The sequence below is a fragment of the Manacus candei genome, unplaced genomic scaffold (assembly GCF_025592945.1).
Source record: "Manacus candei isolate 608988 ecotype Guabito, Panama unplaced genomic scaffold, ASM2559294v1 h1tg000137l, whole genome shotgun sequence".
NCBI lineage: Eukaryota > Metazoa > Chordata > Aves > Passeriformes > Pipridae > Manacus > Manacus candei.
The window spans coordinates 598,254-613,807 of NW_026138185.1; the positions used below are offsets into that span (position 1 = coordinate 598,254).

Below are 15,554 nucleotides of genomic sequence, written 5' to 3' on the forward strand. Positions count from 1 at the left end.
GCATGTCAGGAGCCACCCCGTGCCCCGAAAGCTCCCGCCCGCCCTGGAGCCGCCTCAGCTGCCCCTGCAGGGGAGAAATCCAGGCCGGAGCAGAGCAGGGGGTAGGGCCGGGCTGGGACCTCGATGGACGGGGGCACTGGGAGAGCAGGGGAGAGACCGGGATGGGCTGAGGGGGCACTGGGGGAGAGGGGAGACACTGGGATGGGCTGAGGGGGCACTGGGAGGGAGAGGGGAAAGTTTTTTGCCCCTTTCCTGGGCACTTGAACACCCTCTGCACCCCCGTTCCCGGCCGTGCCGGCTGTCCTTCCCCCCCAAGCCATGAACAGGTTTTGGGGCTCCCTCGTGGGTCGCAGCCAATAGAACGGCTCTGCTGGAATGACGTCATTGCCAAATTCTGCTGGGCCCCTGTCCTTGTGCCGGTGAGTCACCCAATAGAACGTCGAAACTTCCGCGGGGGATGCCGGGAGCGGGGCGGTGATGGCGGGGGAGGGGAGGATCGGGATTGAACCCGATTGGTCCCGATCGATCCCGGCCCCAGGGTCTCCCCCCGCCGCGTTGTTTTTCACGTGCGGCCCCAACGAGGCCAGGGTGGTGTGGGGTGAGTTCAGGGGGTCCGGGGGCTCCTGGTGACCCCTCCGAATCTCCCCCAAGACTCTCGGGAACTGCCCAGATCCCCCCAAGAATCCTGGGAATCCTCCGCCTTTCCCCCTCCTCCCCCAACCCTTGAAAATCTCCTGGGACCACCTCAGAGCCCCAGACTCCCTCCTGGGGACCCCCAAACACTCTTCAGGACTCCGGGGCCCCTCCCGACCCCCTCCTAGAGTCTTTTGGGTGTCACCAACCCTTTACGGCGGATTCCTCCGTCCATTTTTCCACCCCGGACTGCTGGGGGTCCACCCCTCCAAGAAACTACTAGGAACTCCCCAGTGTCCCACCACGAGATTCCTGGGTCCCTCCCCCCCCACCCCCTGTGGGTGTCCCCATCCTTTCTTCCCCTCGAAAATATTCTGGGGGGTCCCCCAATGTCTCCTCCAGCCCCCATCCTGCCAGGGATGGATTTGGGGGGATCTCCTTCCCCTTCCCTCTGGCCCGAAGGCAAATGCCCCCCCTGTCCTTCTTCCTTAGCCCCCAGGCAGAAAAGAGAAGAGAAACAGCCAGTTGGCCCTGGCAGCTGTGGGTGTGTGCAGGCTGTGGTTGAGTGGTTGAGAAGGGAGAGGAGGGGGCTGGTGTTTGGGCCAAGTCCAGCAGGTGATGTCTTTTGTATCTGGCAGTCCTTGGTCGGCTCCACGACCATCCAGCTGTCAGTGTTCATGACATACCCATCAGCCCTTCTCTTCTTGGCTCCTACACTTGCCAACCCTAAGCTGCTCCTAAGTTCTCTTGCTGTCAGTTCATAAAGAGGTCTTGTCAAGTGTTACTGATTTAGAAACTAAACCCTGACATCTTTGTCTTTGCCAAAGATGTGTGTGAAAGGGCAGTGCTGTTGCAAAGCAGTGTTGAGCTTCACATTGGGTGACTTGGCAGCTTCCTCTGCATCACCCATGCACCCTGGGTTTCTTTGAAAAGTACTTTTCACTCCAAATGTGACACCACATTAGCCTGTAGGACATCCTGTCCCCAAATGGATAACTGTAAATATTAATAATAAAAAAGTGACCCCCTCCATTATTCAAGAAAAGCTTGTATCTCTGTACTAAAAGCATCCAAGGGTCACGTCCCCCAGTTTTCTATCTGACAAGGATTTGGAGGGGCTGCTTTGTGCAGGGAACCCTTTGGGGGCCCCTTGCACATGGGTAGGGCTGCACTCTGGGGGTGTGGGGCTTTGGTTCTTTGGTTGCCAGGGGCCACTGTGAGTCACTGAGCCGGGGTGGGGACAATGGGCAGGGCTGGCTGGGACAGGCTGTGGCACCTGTGACATAAAAGGGAAGTGTCCCCGTGGGGCAGCTCTGCAGGGCCCATCAGGGGATGCTGCCCAGTGCAGCCTGTGCTGTAGGGAGCACGCACACAGGGAGAGGTTGGGCCGGACGAGGGTCAGGGTAGCAAGGCCGCCCCAGGGAGTGGGTTCTGCCCCTGCCTGCATGGCCCAGTCCCTGGCAGGAGCGCCTTGGGCAGGGCCCGGTGCTGCTGCTGGGGCAGGGGGTGAGGCCTTGCCGCCTGCCAGCTGCCTGGGCCCCTGTCCTTGCTGCGCCACATCCCCGAGGCTCCATCCCCGCTCCCCCAGCGCCAGCTCCCTCCTTCCCAGCCCCAACCAAGCCCTTCTCTATGTCCTCCTGCAGGCCATGGCTTTCACAACATTCCTTTTGGTGCTTGTGCAAAGCATCATCCAGTCCCTGCAGGCGGTCGGGGAGGGGCTGCACAAGACTCAGTGAGCTTGGAGGTCTTTTCCAAGCTGAAGGACTCTTGGATTCTGTGATTGTGTGCTGGATTCAGCTGGGTCCGTGTTAGCAGCATTAGTTTGCTCCCAAAGTTTCCTCACTGTCAGCTCTTGTGGCCTAAGGCTTGAGCTCCTTTAGCTCCTTGTGCTGAGCTACTGATGGGAAAGGAGAGGCCTCTGCGAGCAGATTCCTGGTGTTCCCTGTAGAACAGTGAGGGAGAAGGTGTAGTCAAGTGGGAAGAGGAGTACTGTTTGTGTGTGGCCTCCTATGTGGCCTTGGCGCCTTTGAGGGGCTTGAAGGAGAAAAGAGCTTTGTTAAAGTGAGAAGTGAAATAGTGTGTTGGCTGTTCTCTCTGCAGGGAGAAGCTGTCTGTGGGGGAGGGGTCACCGAGTGGGGGAGAGGCCGTAAAGTGGGGGAGGGGCCACCGAGTGGGAGAGGGGTCACAGAATGGGGGAGGGGTCACAGAGTGGGGGAGGAGCCACAGAGTGGGGGAGGGGCCATAAAGTGGATGAGGGGCCATAGAGTTGAGGAGGAGTCAGAGAGTGGGGGAGGGGCCATGAAGTGGGAGAGGGGTCACAGAGTGGGGTAGGGGCCACAGAATGGGGAAGGGGCCATAAAGTGTGGGAGGGGCCATGGGGTGGGGGAGGGTTCACAGCCTGGACTCGGGGGGTCAGGGCAGTGACCTCGGGGAGGGGGAGGGGTCAGGGCATGGGGTAGGGGTCTCACCTGATCCCGGGGCTATCGGGACCATGGCGGGGCCGAACCTGGTGGGGACACCCAAGTTTTTCCCAAATTTCCCCTCATTTTTCCCAGTTTTTCATCCATTTCTCCCAAATTTCCCACTCTTTCCCCAATTTTCCCCCCATTTCCCCCATTTTTCCCAAATTTCCCCATTTTTCTCAATTTTTCCCCATTTGTTTTCCAAATTTCTTCCATTGTTCCCAAATTTCCCCCATTTTTTCCCATTTTCCCCAAATTTCTCCCCATTTTTCCCAACTTTCCCCAATTTTTCATCCAATTTTACCCAAATTCCCCCATTTTTTTCTCAATTCACCCCATTTTTCCCAAATTTCCCCATTTTCCCCAAATTCCGCCATTTTTCCCCATTTTTTTCCTTAATTTCCCCTAATTTTTCCCAATTATCCCCCATTTTTCCTGATTTTTCACCAGTTTTCCCCAAATTTCTTACTTTTTTCCCAGTTTTCCCTCCATTTCCCCTCAAAATCCCCCATTTCCCCAAATTTCTGACTTTTTCCCCAAAATTTCCCCCGTTTTCCCACATTTTCCCGGATTTTCCCCCAGTTTTCCTAAATTTCCCCCCATTTTTCCCCATTTTTATCAATTTTCCCCAAATTTCCCACTTTTTTCCCCAATTTTTCCCCATTTTCCCCCAAATTCCTGGTTTTTTCCCCCCATTTTTTCCCACTGGGGAAATTTGGGAAATTTGGAAAACTGGGGACCCAAAAATCCAAGAAAATGTGGGGAAATGGGGGAAAAATGTGGGGGAAATCTGGAGAAAAATCTGTGAAAATGTGGGAAAAATGGGGGGAAAATCAGGAAAATGGTGAAAAATCTGGGAAAATGTGGGAAAATGGGGAAATTGCGGAAAATTCTGGGGAAAATGTGAGAAAAATCCAGGGAAATGGGGAAAAATGGGGGAAAATGTGGGAAATTCTGGGGAAAATGGGGAAAAATATGGGAAAATATGGAAAAATGAGGAAAAAAAGGGGGAAAATGGGGAAAAATGTGTGAAAATCTGGGAAAAATGGGGGGAAATGGAGAAAAAATCCGGGAAAATGGGGAAAAAATTGGGAAAAAACTGGGAAAATGGGGAAAAATTGGGAAAAAACCTGGGAAATTCTGGGGAAAATGGGAGAAAATCTGGGAAAAATGTGGAAAAAATGGGGGGGAAGGGGAAAAAATGGGAAAAATCTGGGAAAATAGGGAAAAAATGGGGAAAATGGGGAATATTCTGGGAAAATCTGGAAATATGGGGGAAAAAATGTGAGAAAAATGGGGAAAAATCTGGGAAAAATGGGGGAAAATGAGGAAAAATCTGGGAAAATGTGGAAAAAATGTGGGAAAAATCATGGAAACTGGGGGGAAATTGGGAAAAAATCCGGGGAAATGTGGGAAAAAAAGGGGGGAAATCTGGGAAAATGGGGAAAATAATTGGGAAAAAAATCTGGGAAAAAATGGGCAAAATGAGGAAAAATCTGGGGAAATAGGGAGAAAATGTGGGAAAAAATTTGGGAAAATGTGGGAAAATGGGGAAAAATCCGAGAAAATGGGGGCGAAATGGGGAAAAATCTGGGGAAAATGGGGAAAAATCTGGGCAAATGTGAAAAAATTGGGAAAAACTGTGGGAAAATGGGGGAAATGAGGAGAAATCCGTGAAAATGGGGGAAAATGAGGAAAAATGTGTGAAAATGGGAAAAAATGGGAAAAAAATCCGGAAAAATGGGGAAAATCGGGAAAAATCAAGAAAAATGGGGGAAAATGTGGGAAAAATCTGGGAAAATGTGGAAATTCTGGGAATAGTGGAGGAAAAATCTGGGAAAAATCCGGGAAAATGGGGAAAAAATAGGGAAAAATCTGGGAAAATCTGGGAGAAATCTGGGAAAATGGGGACAAACTGGGGGGGGAAATGCTGGAAATTCTGGGGAAAATGGGGGGAAATGGAGAAAAATGGGAAAAAATCCCAGAAAATGGGGAAAAATGGGGAAAGATTTAAAAAAATGGGAAAAAATCTTGGGAAAATCTGGGAAAAATGGGGAAAAATCTGGGAAAATCTGGGAAAAATGAGGAAAAATCTGGGGAGATGTGGAAAAAATGGGAGAAAATCCAGGAAATGGGGAAAAATGGGGAAAGATAAAAAAAAATTTGGAAAAATGGGGAAAATATGGGAAATTCTGGGAAAAATCCAGGAAAATGGGGGAAGAAATCTGGGCAAATCTGGGAAAAATGTGAGAAAAAATCGGGGAAAATGTGGAAAAAATGGGGAAAAAAATCTGGGAAAATCTGGAGAAAAATGTGTGAAAATCTGGGAAAATGTGGGAAAAATGTGGAAAAAATGGGGAAAAATCTGGGGAAATGGGGGGAAAATCTGGGAAAATCTGGACAAAATGGGGAAAAATCTGGGAAAATGGGGGAAAAATGGGAAAAAATCTGGGAAAATGGGGGGAAAATCTGGGAAAAATGGGGAAAATGGGGGGAAATGTGGAAAAATGGGGAAAATGTGGAAAAACTGGGTTAAACTGGGAGGAACTGGGAGAAACTGGGCCAGAGGGAAAGGGATGTTGCCATGGAAATGTGAGCCCGCCCCTCCCCCACCCGGCCCAGGGCCCACGGGGGGGGGGGGAACTGGGTTAAACTGGGACATACTGGGAGGCACTGGGGGGGACACTGGGAGTTACTGGGAGCTACTGGAAGCTACTGGGGGGGTCACTGGGGTTACTGGGATGGACACTGGAGTTACTGGGAGCTACTGGGGGGGTCACTGGGGTTACTGGGATGGACACTGGGGTTACTGGGAGCTACTGGGGGGGTCACTGGGGTTACTGGGAGTTACTGGGAGCTACTGGGGGGCTTACTGGGAGTTACTGGGAGCTACTGGGGTGGACACTGGGGTTACTGGGAGTTACTGGGATGGACACTAGGATTACTGGGAGTTACTGGGAGCTACTGGGATAGACACTGGGGTTACTGGGAGCTACTAGGAGCTACTGGGGGGGTCACTGGGGTTACTGGGGGGGTCGCTGGAGATACCGGAGGCATTACTGGGGTTACTGGGAGCTACTGGGAGCCACTGGGAGTGGTCCATCCCCCTCCCTCCCCAAGGTCACCCCAAGGACACGGAGGGGGGGGAGGGGGGGAAGCCCTGCCCCCTCCCAGTCCCTCCCAGTCCCTCCCAGTTCCCTCCCAGTCCCTCCCAGTACCTGAACGGGTCACACTGGGAGCGGCTCCAGGTCCCCCCTCCAGTTTGGGCCCCCGGGGCTATTTTTGGGACCCGGTGATGTCACTGGGGGGGAGGGGCCTCGAGGGGGCGGCCCCTCCCCTCTCCCTTCCCAGTACAGACCAGTAAGGGACCAGTAACGGCCCCAGTGGGGGGGGAGGGGAAGGAGGGAACACTGAGGGTGGGGATGGAGCAGGATGGTCCTTGAGCGTGGGGGAAGGGCAGGAGGTTCCCTGAGGGTGGGGGAAGGGCAGGACCGTCCCTGAGGGTGGGGGAGGGGTAGGCGGGTCCCTGAGGGTGGGGGAGGGGCAGGAGGGACCCCGAGGTGGGGGGAGGGGCAGGAGGGTCCTGAGGGTTGGGGAGGGGCAGGGAGGGACCCCGAAAGTGAAGGAGGGGCCCTGAGGGTCCCTGAGGGTGGGGGAAGGGTAGGAAGTTCCCCGAGGGCGGGGGAGGGGCAGGAGAGTCTCTGAGGTTGGGGGAGGGGTCCTGAGGGCCCCTGAAGGTGGGGGAGGGGCAGGGAGGGCTCCTGAGAGTGGGGGAGGGGTAGCAGGTTCACTGGGGGGAGGGGAAGGAAGGGACCCTGAGGGTGGGGGAGGGACAGGAGGGACCCTGAGGGTTGGGGAGGTGCAGGAAGGGGGGGAGGGGCTTTGGGGGGGCCCTTAAAGGTGGGGGGAGGGGCTGAAAGTGGGTCCATCATTGGGAGGGGACACGCCCACCCAAAACCCAGTAAGTCCCAGTTGAGCTCCCAGTTCAGGGAGGGGGAGAGGATGCAAAAGACACGCCCACTTACAGAGGCTATGGCCACCTTGGGATGGGACACGCCCACCAGGGAGAGACCACACCCACCTAAAGAAGGGACACGCCCACCCCCAAACCACTAAGTCCCAGCTGAGTTCTGCCTTAACTGGTCCTTACTGGTCCCACCACCCCATTCCGCGTTCCAGTGACCCGTACTGGTCCATACTGGCTTATACTGGTCTATCCTGGTTTATACTGGTCTGTACTGGTCTGACCTTGATGGAGATGCTGAAGTGCCCCAACCCCCTTAACTGGTCCTTCCTGGTCCCACCACCCCATTCCGTGTTCCAGTGACCCGTACTGGTTTATATTGGTCTATACTGGTCCATACTGGTTTATACTAATCTATACTGGTCTATACTGGTCTGTACTGGTCTGACGTTGACGGAGATGCTGAAGTGCCCCCAACCCCCTTAACTGGTCCTTACTGGTCCCACCGCCCCATTCCCCGTTCCAGTCACCTGTACTGGTCCATACTGGTTTATACCGGTTTATACTGGCCCATACTGGTCTATACGGGTCTATACTGCTTTATACTGACCTGACCTTGATGGAGATGCTGAAGTGCCCCCAACCCCCTTAACTGGTTCTTACTGGTCCCACCACCCCATTCCCCGTTCCAGGGACCCGTACTGGTTTATACTGGTTTATACTGCTCTACCCTGGTTTATACTGGTCTGTACTGGTCTGACCTTGATGGAGATGCTGAAGTGCCCCCAACCCCCTTAACTGGTCCTTACTGGTCCCACTGCCCCATTCCCCATTCCAATGACCCGTACCGGTCTGTACTGGTTTATACTGGTCTATACCGGTCTATACCAGTCCATACTGGTCTATACTGGTTTATACTGGTCTGTACTGGTCTGACCTTGACGGAGATGATGAAGCGCCCCCAACCCCCTTAACTGGTCCTTACTGATCCCACCACCCCATTCCCTGTTTCAGTGACCCGTACTGGTTTATATCGGTTTATACTGCTCTACCCTGGTTTATACTGGTCTATACTGGTCCATACTGGTTTGTACCGGTCTGTACTGGTCTGACCTTGATGGAGATGCTGAAGTGCCCCCAACCCCCTTAACTGGTCCTTACTGGTCCCACCACCCTGCTCGCTGTTCTAGTGACCTGTACTGGTCCATACTGGTCCGTACTGGTCCATACTGGTCCATACTGGTCCGTACTGGTTTTTTACTGGTCTATACTGGTCTATACTGGTCTATACTGGTCTATACTGGTCTACACTGGTCTATACTTGTCTATAATGGTCTGACCTTGATGGAGATGCTGAAGTGCCCCCAAGCCCCTTAACTGGTCCTTATCGGTCCCACTGCCCCATTCCCCATTCCAGTGACCCATATTGGTCTATACTGGTCCATACTGGTTTATACTGGTCTATACCGATCTATACTGGTCTATCCTGCTCTGTACTGGTCTGACCTTGCTGGAGATGCTGAAGTACCCCCAACCCCCTTAACTGGTCCTTACTGGTCCCACCACCCTGCTCCCCATTCCATTGACCCATACTGGGTCGTGGTGGCAAGAACCCCAGCAGGAGCCAGGTGGGGTCTTCCTGCCATTGGATGAGTGCTCTGGGAGGTCAGGGCTGCTCACAGATCCAGATCACACCAGCACATTTCCAAGAGCACTGTCAAATGGGAAGGACAAAGCACAATTATTAGGAAGGAATGGAGCTTTTCTCAGTCAGTGTTTTCAGTTTCCTGCTCCTGAGGAATCTGGGGGTTGAGAAATGGAAAAGAAACTCTCATGTTGGACAAGTCACTGAGACTCCTGAGCTGTAACTTGGAATGCACAAGTGCTTCTGGAAGCAACTTCCTAAAGTGCTTTTGGCCTCTGCTCTGCTTTTGACAGAAGCAGCATCACTTCTGCTTGACCCATCTGTTTTTTCTTTATCTGCCCCTTTCCACCTGCCTGAGGTTTCTCTCAGGTCAAAGTGAGAGCACAGACATTTGGATGGAGTGCTGACAGGGAAGTCATGAATGGATTTCTGATGTTGAATCTACTGTTTTGAAATCAGAAAATGTGGTGCTGAAGTCATCGTTAGCCTTTGAGAGGGAAACAGGAGAAAAATCGGATAAACTTGTTGCTAAAAATGAGCTGCTTCAAACTGAGGTTGACCACCTTCAAAGTCTTGTTGCGCCAGAGTGCAGAGAGAAAACTGTTGCTAAAAAAACAGGCTCCTGGTTTGGTCAGGCAACTTCATAAACCAGTGTCTTACCCTGGCATTGAGACTTGGGAAACCACAGAGAACCCTGATTCTAAGTCTCAGCAGAGAAAGAAACAAGGAGAATTTGAAGTTCAACTGATGTTTCTAGAGTCTCCCAGCTTTCCTCACATTAATGAAAATAGACTGAGTGATCCCTGTGATAATGAACAAAGGGAAGATTATTCTTTACCTCCCTCAATTTCCTTTGTGCCTGATACTGAATCCACTAAAAAACCTTGGACTCAAAAAGAGAACCCGACCCAGAAAACAACTCAATTCATTCTGATTCAAGTGGTTAAAGAGCAGAAGCATTATGGCGATAAACCTGGACAAATTAAAAGCCTACCAGTGAAATCCTATCAATATATCACATACCTTGGGATTCCACTTTGTTCTCATCAACAGTTAATACAATTTCCAATGGATATGGGGACAAAATGTTGGCAGCAAAATGCCAAAGATGGGATTAAAACCCAGACAAAAAAGAATTAAAATCACTGGAGAAAAAGAAGAAACCAGTCTTCAACCAAGAGCTTCACCCTGTTACTGTTTTGTTGATATTACCTTTTTGCTTTTTATTCTAATAATCATATTGTATGTTAAAATTTGGATGATTATGAAACAGTCAGCTCACTGATTACCCCCATCAATACTAGACGATGCCCGCAGTATACACCCGTCCCAGCCCCTCCAGGAGCCCTCAAATCCCATCCTGGTCCCACAGGACACTCCCAACTTCCCCTCAAACACTCCGAGGCCCCCAGATTGACTCCCAGATCCAGAAAACTCTTACTGCCTGCCCATGGAGTGCCCAGTGTGGCCCACCAACTGCACCACAAAGCCAAAGCTTCCAGGCTTTCTTTCCTGGGAATTAGGGCTGTTGTTTCCTATTTTCAGCCATGCCTCCCAACTGATAGCCCAACTCCCAAACTGCTAGCATGCCTGTTGATACAGAATTGTTAAAATAAACCTTGCCAGTATATGTTTTCAGACACCGATTATTTAGTGTCGTTTCACTTTAATCCACCCCAAGGGAATTATTAATAAAAACCTGAGTTACCCCCTCTCCCCTTTTCCTGGGGCAGGTTGTAACACCAATCAGCACTGACTCCGCCCAGTAGGCATAGCAAAGGAAGTTTCCTTTTGGTTTAGGGTTTAGTGTTAGGGTTAGGGTTAGGGTTTAAGGTTAGGGTTAGGGTTAGGGTTAGGGTTAGGTTTTGAGTTAGGGTTAGGGTTAGAAAGGGTTAGGGTTAGGGTTAGGAAATTTAGGGTTAGAGTTAGAGTTAGCAAAAGTTAGGGTTAGGGTTAGGGTTAGGTTTAGGGTTAGCAAAAGACAGGGTTACTGTAAGGGTTAGGGTTAGGGTTAGGGTTAGGGTTAGGTTAGGGTTAGGGGTATGGGTAAGGGTTAGGGTTAGGAAGAATTTGTCTCAGTGCGCGATCTAACAATCGCGGTTTTAGCCCATTCCGGACACGCAGCGGTGCCCAATAAGCCCCTCTCAGGCTATAAGCCCGATTCATTGCCCACCGCTGTCAGAATCTTTTGCTTTTTCTCTTGGGTCTCTGCTTTTGCTGTTGCTGTTCAGTTGCGTGTCTGGCAGAATACCCACCGCCGTCCAGTATGTACTCTACTTCTATAGAGCACTGTCCCCTAACCCCAACATTAAAAGAGAGACTGCAAGCTATGCGCAAACCCTGTTCCCTAACCCTAACCCTAACCAAGAGACTGCAAGCTATGCGCAAACCTTTTTCCCTAACCCTAACCTTAAAAGTGAGAATGCAAGCTATGCGCAAACCCTTTTCCCTAACCCTAACCCTAAAAAAGAGACTGCAAGTTATGCGCAAACCCTCTTCCCTAACCCTAACCTTAAAAAAGAGACTGCAAACTATGCGCAAACCCTGTTACCTAACCCTAACCTTAAAAAAGAGACTGCAAGCTATACGCAAACCCTTTTCTCTGAACCTAACCTTAAAAAAGAGACTGCAAGCTATGCGCAAACCCGATTCCCTGACCCTAATCCTAAAAAAGCGAATGCAAGCTATGTGCAAACCCGGTTCCCTAACCCTAACCTTAAAAAAGAGACTGCAAGCTATGCACAAAACCAGTTCCCTAACCCTAACTTTAAAAAAGAGACTGCAAGCTACTAGGGTTAGGGTTAGGGTTAGGGTAAGGGTTAGGGTTGGGGTTAGGGTTTAGGGTTAGGGTTAGGGTTAGGGTTAGGGTTAGGGTAAGGGTTAGGGGTTAGGGTTGGGGTTAGGGTTAGGGTTAGTCAGAATCTGTCTCAATGCACGATCTAACTATCGCGGGTTTACCCCATTCCAGGAACGCAGTGGTACCCAGTAAACCCCTCTCGGGCTATAAGCCCGATTCAGTGCCCACCGCTGTCAGAATCTTTTGCTTTTTCTCTTGGGTCTCTGCTTTTGCTGTTGCTGTTCTGTTGCGTGTCTGGCAGAATACCCACTGCCATCCGGTATGTACTCTGCTTCTATAGAGCACTGGCCCCGCCCACTGGTTGGAGTCAAGAGGTGGAGTCCGTGTTGATTGTTCTGCGTCACTGGCTCCGCCTCCTGGGCGGAGTCAGTGCTGATTGGTGTTACAACCCGCCCCAGGAAAAGGGGAGAGGGGGTAACTCAGGTTTTTATTCATAATTCCCTTGGGGTGGATTAAAGTGAAACGACACTAAATAATCGGTGTCTGAAAACATATACTGGCAAGGTTTATTTTAACAATTCTGTATCAACAGGCATGCTAGCAGTTTGGGTGCTGTCATACCACAATGTGACACAGAGATAACCTTTGGGGGGGGGAAAGAAAATGCATAGGGGAGAGAAAGGCAGGAGAAGAGCAAGGGAGAGTAAGAGAAAGAAAAGCTGAGAGTGGACAGATGTATATAGTCACCGCCCACGGGGTCCAGCAATGCTTCCATGTCTGTCAGTTGAAGTGGTGGCCTTGATCTGCCGGGGGTGAAGGAGGGAAGTCCCCATACTCCAAGAAGTTATGAGTTATAGCCATGATTAGTGTCACGGACCTTGCCTCGAGCCTCCAACATCTCGAGGGTTGCAGTCTCTCTTCTAAGGTTAGGGAACAGGCTTTGGGCATAGCTTGCAGTTACTGTGTGGACCAATTGTCAGAGACTGAAATGGTTAATGATTTATGCATTCTAGGAGACTTTTCAGGCTTTTGACTTGCATGATACCTCTGATGAGCAGTCGGGCCCCTCCCTCCCTCCAGTGCTGACGGTGTGAAGCCCTGCAAAGGCAAGAGCTGAGCTTACAGGCTTTTGACTGTTGATATATCTGATGAGGAATCAGGCCCCTCCCTCCCTCTGCTATGAGATGTTGGGGTTAGGGTTAGGGTTAAGGTTAGCAAGGGTTAGGGTTTAGGTTTTAGGGTTTACGGTTTGGGGTTTAAGGTAGAGTTAAACCATCATTTTCGGGGTATGGGCCCGATAGCTTAATTAGCTGACCTTACTAGAAAATAATATAGAGGGAGTATAGAGGATTTTGATTCCTTTAGTGTAGGTTCGATTCCTACTTTTCTAAAATTAGGAAATGAGAGGATTGGTATACCTCTATGTTTACTTTATCATAGTAACCCTTTTGGATTCAGGCACATTTCCTTGAGTGTCTTAGGTAGGGGGGTAGGCCTGCATAGGAGATAGGAAGGCTGGTATGCCATAGGCATATGTTAGGGGTAAGAAGTTTTTTCAAAGCAAATGTATGAGTTGATCATATCGGAATCGAGGGTAAGAGGCGCGGATTCATAAGAATCCTGCGGAAAGGAGGAGGGTTTTTGTAGCTAAAGTAGGGGGAATGAGTTCTTGAGGGAGATTAAGTGAGCTGGGGTTTAGGAATAGAATGGTTGTGAGTGCATTTATTAGTATATATTAGCATATTCGGCAGGAAAAAACAAGGCGAATGGCCCTGCAGCATATTCTACGTTGAACCCTGAGACTAGTTCAGATTCTCCTTCTGTCAGGTCAAATGGAGGGCGGTTTGTTTCGGCAAGAGTGGAGATATATCATATTATTGCTAAGGGCCAGGAGGAGAAAATGAGGTAGAGAGGTTCTTGAGTTGTAGCTAGGGTATTGAGGGTGTAGTTACCACTAAGGATAATTACGGATAGGAGAATAATGGCTAGGGTAACTTCGTAAGAGATAGTTTGTGCGACTGCTCGGAGGGCGCCGATTAAGGCATATTTTGAGTTAGAGGCTCACCCTGATCATAGAATTGAGTAGACTGCCAAGCTAGATAGAGCTAGAAGGAAGAGTATGCCAAGGTTTAGGTCAGTAAGGGGAAAGGGTAGGGGAAGTGGTGTTCAGATTGTAATTGCTAGGAGAAGGGCTAAGATAGGAGTAGATATAAATAAGTAAGGGGATGAAGTTGATGGACGAATTGGTTCTTTAATGAATAGCTTTACTCCATCTGCTATAGGTTGTAAGAGGCCAAATGGTCCTACAATATTAGACCCTTTTCGGGCTTGCATATAGCTTAGAGTCTTACTAAGTTAACTAGGGTAAGAAATGCTACGGCGATGAGGATGGAGAGAGCATAGGATATTGATATAATAAAGTAAGTGAGGGTTAAGTGAATTGTCATGTGGTTTGTGTTGGAGCTAGGGAGAGGATTTGAACCTCTGGGTAAAGGGCTTAAGCCTTCTGCATTTGCCAAGCTCTGCCACGCTAGCGGTCCTTTTCTAGGAGGGGGTTATGGTGGAGCTCTTAGTAATTTAGTTGGGTTCATTACTGGGTGCGAAGACGTGCTTGTGGCATAGGCCTTACTTCTTCGATCCTTTCGTACTAGAAGGAGTTGTAACATAGATAGAAACCGACCTGGATTACTCCGGTCTGAACTCAGATCACGTAGGACTGTTAATCGTTGAACAAACGAACCCTTGGTAGCGGTTGCACCACTAGGATGTCCTGATCCAACATCGAGGTCGTAAACCTCCTTGTCGATGTGGGCTCTTGAAGGAGATTGCGCTGTTATCCCTGGGGTAGCTAGGTTCATTAATCAATTATATTGGGTCTGGTTACTATTAGCACGTTGATGGGTAGTTCTTGGTTAAGATGGATTGTCTGATATTTGGAGGTTAAGTTTGTCTCCAAGGTCGCCCCAACCCAAAAATGCACACCAGCAAAATCCCGGGAGAGTAGGCCCTGTGGGTGAGTATTGTTTATGGGAGTGGTAGCAGATTTTAAAGTTCCACAGGGTCTTCTTGTCTTATGGGGTTATTCCTGCTTTTGCACGGGAAGATCAATTTCACTGATTATCTGTAGGAGACAGCTAAGACCTCGTTAAGCCATTCATACAAGTCCCGATTTATGGGACAATTGATTGTGCTACCTTTGCACGGTTAGGATACCGCGGCCGTTGAACGAATTGTCACTGGGCAGGCTTCACCTTTAATACTTGGTTTGCTAAAGGCTATGTTTTTGGTAAACAGTCGGGTCTTGGATTTACCTAGTTCCTTTTACAGATTTTAATCGTCTTTGGGGGTTCTCCATAGGTGGGTTAACAGAGTTTTGGGTATAAGGTCTTGTTAAGGTTAAAAACTATCCTGTGGATTGTTAATAATATTGTAATGTAAGCTTGCGCCATAGAGGGGATCCCTAGTTACTTATTTTAACATAAATTCTCTTATTTAATATAAGTTGGCCTATTGGGGAAGAGGGAGTCATGAGGAAGTTTAGATTTTTTTAGGTGAGGAGCTTTGACGCATTCTTTAATGGTGGCTGCTTGAAGGCCCACAATTAAGCTGTAATTAAATTTATCCGCTAGGGGAGAGTGTATTCTTTTTTAAAGGAGCTGTACCTCCTTTAAATAGCCCTTAATTCGCTTCATGTGGGTTGAGTGTAGTCCTGGGAGGTGAATTAAGAGGGAACTAAGATTCATTTCATAGGCAACCAGCTATCACCCAGCTCGATTGGCTTTTCACCACTACTAACGAGTCTTCCCACTCTTTTGCAACAGAGACGGGTTTGCTCAGTAGATAGCTGCTCATAAGTAGCTCGCTTGGGTTTCGGGGAAGCAAGCTTAAATTGGCGTTTTGCTTGGGTTGTTCTCGCTAAATCATGATGCAAAAGGTACAAGGGTTGGTCTTTGCTATTTATTGCTTGGTTTGTCATTACTATTTCATTCTTCCCTTACGGTACATGATCTCTATTGCGTCTTGAGTTTACTTTTCTATCGCCTATACTAGGTT

At 49.6% G+C, this 15,554-nt stretch overlaps 1 protein-coding gene across 2 annotated transcripts in view; it reads right to left on the bottom strand.

Moving 5' to 3' along the window:
- Positions 1 to 21: 21 nt before the first annotated feature.
- The window catches only part of LOC127462712 (DNA-directed RNA polymerase II subunit RPB1-like), a 72,191-nt gene continuing 56,658 nt past the window's right edge, over positions 22 to 15,554 (bottom strand). Inside the window, exon 3 of one of the 2 annotated variants that reach the window (XM_051771580.1) lies at positions 22 to 53. The gene's annotated coding sequence lies outside the window, so the exon portion shown is untranslated. Of the gene's footprint in view, positions 54 to 2,492; positions 2,576 to 15,554 lie in introns of those variants that run through there. The other variant, XM_051771584.1, reaches the window with a different exon arrangement.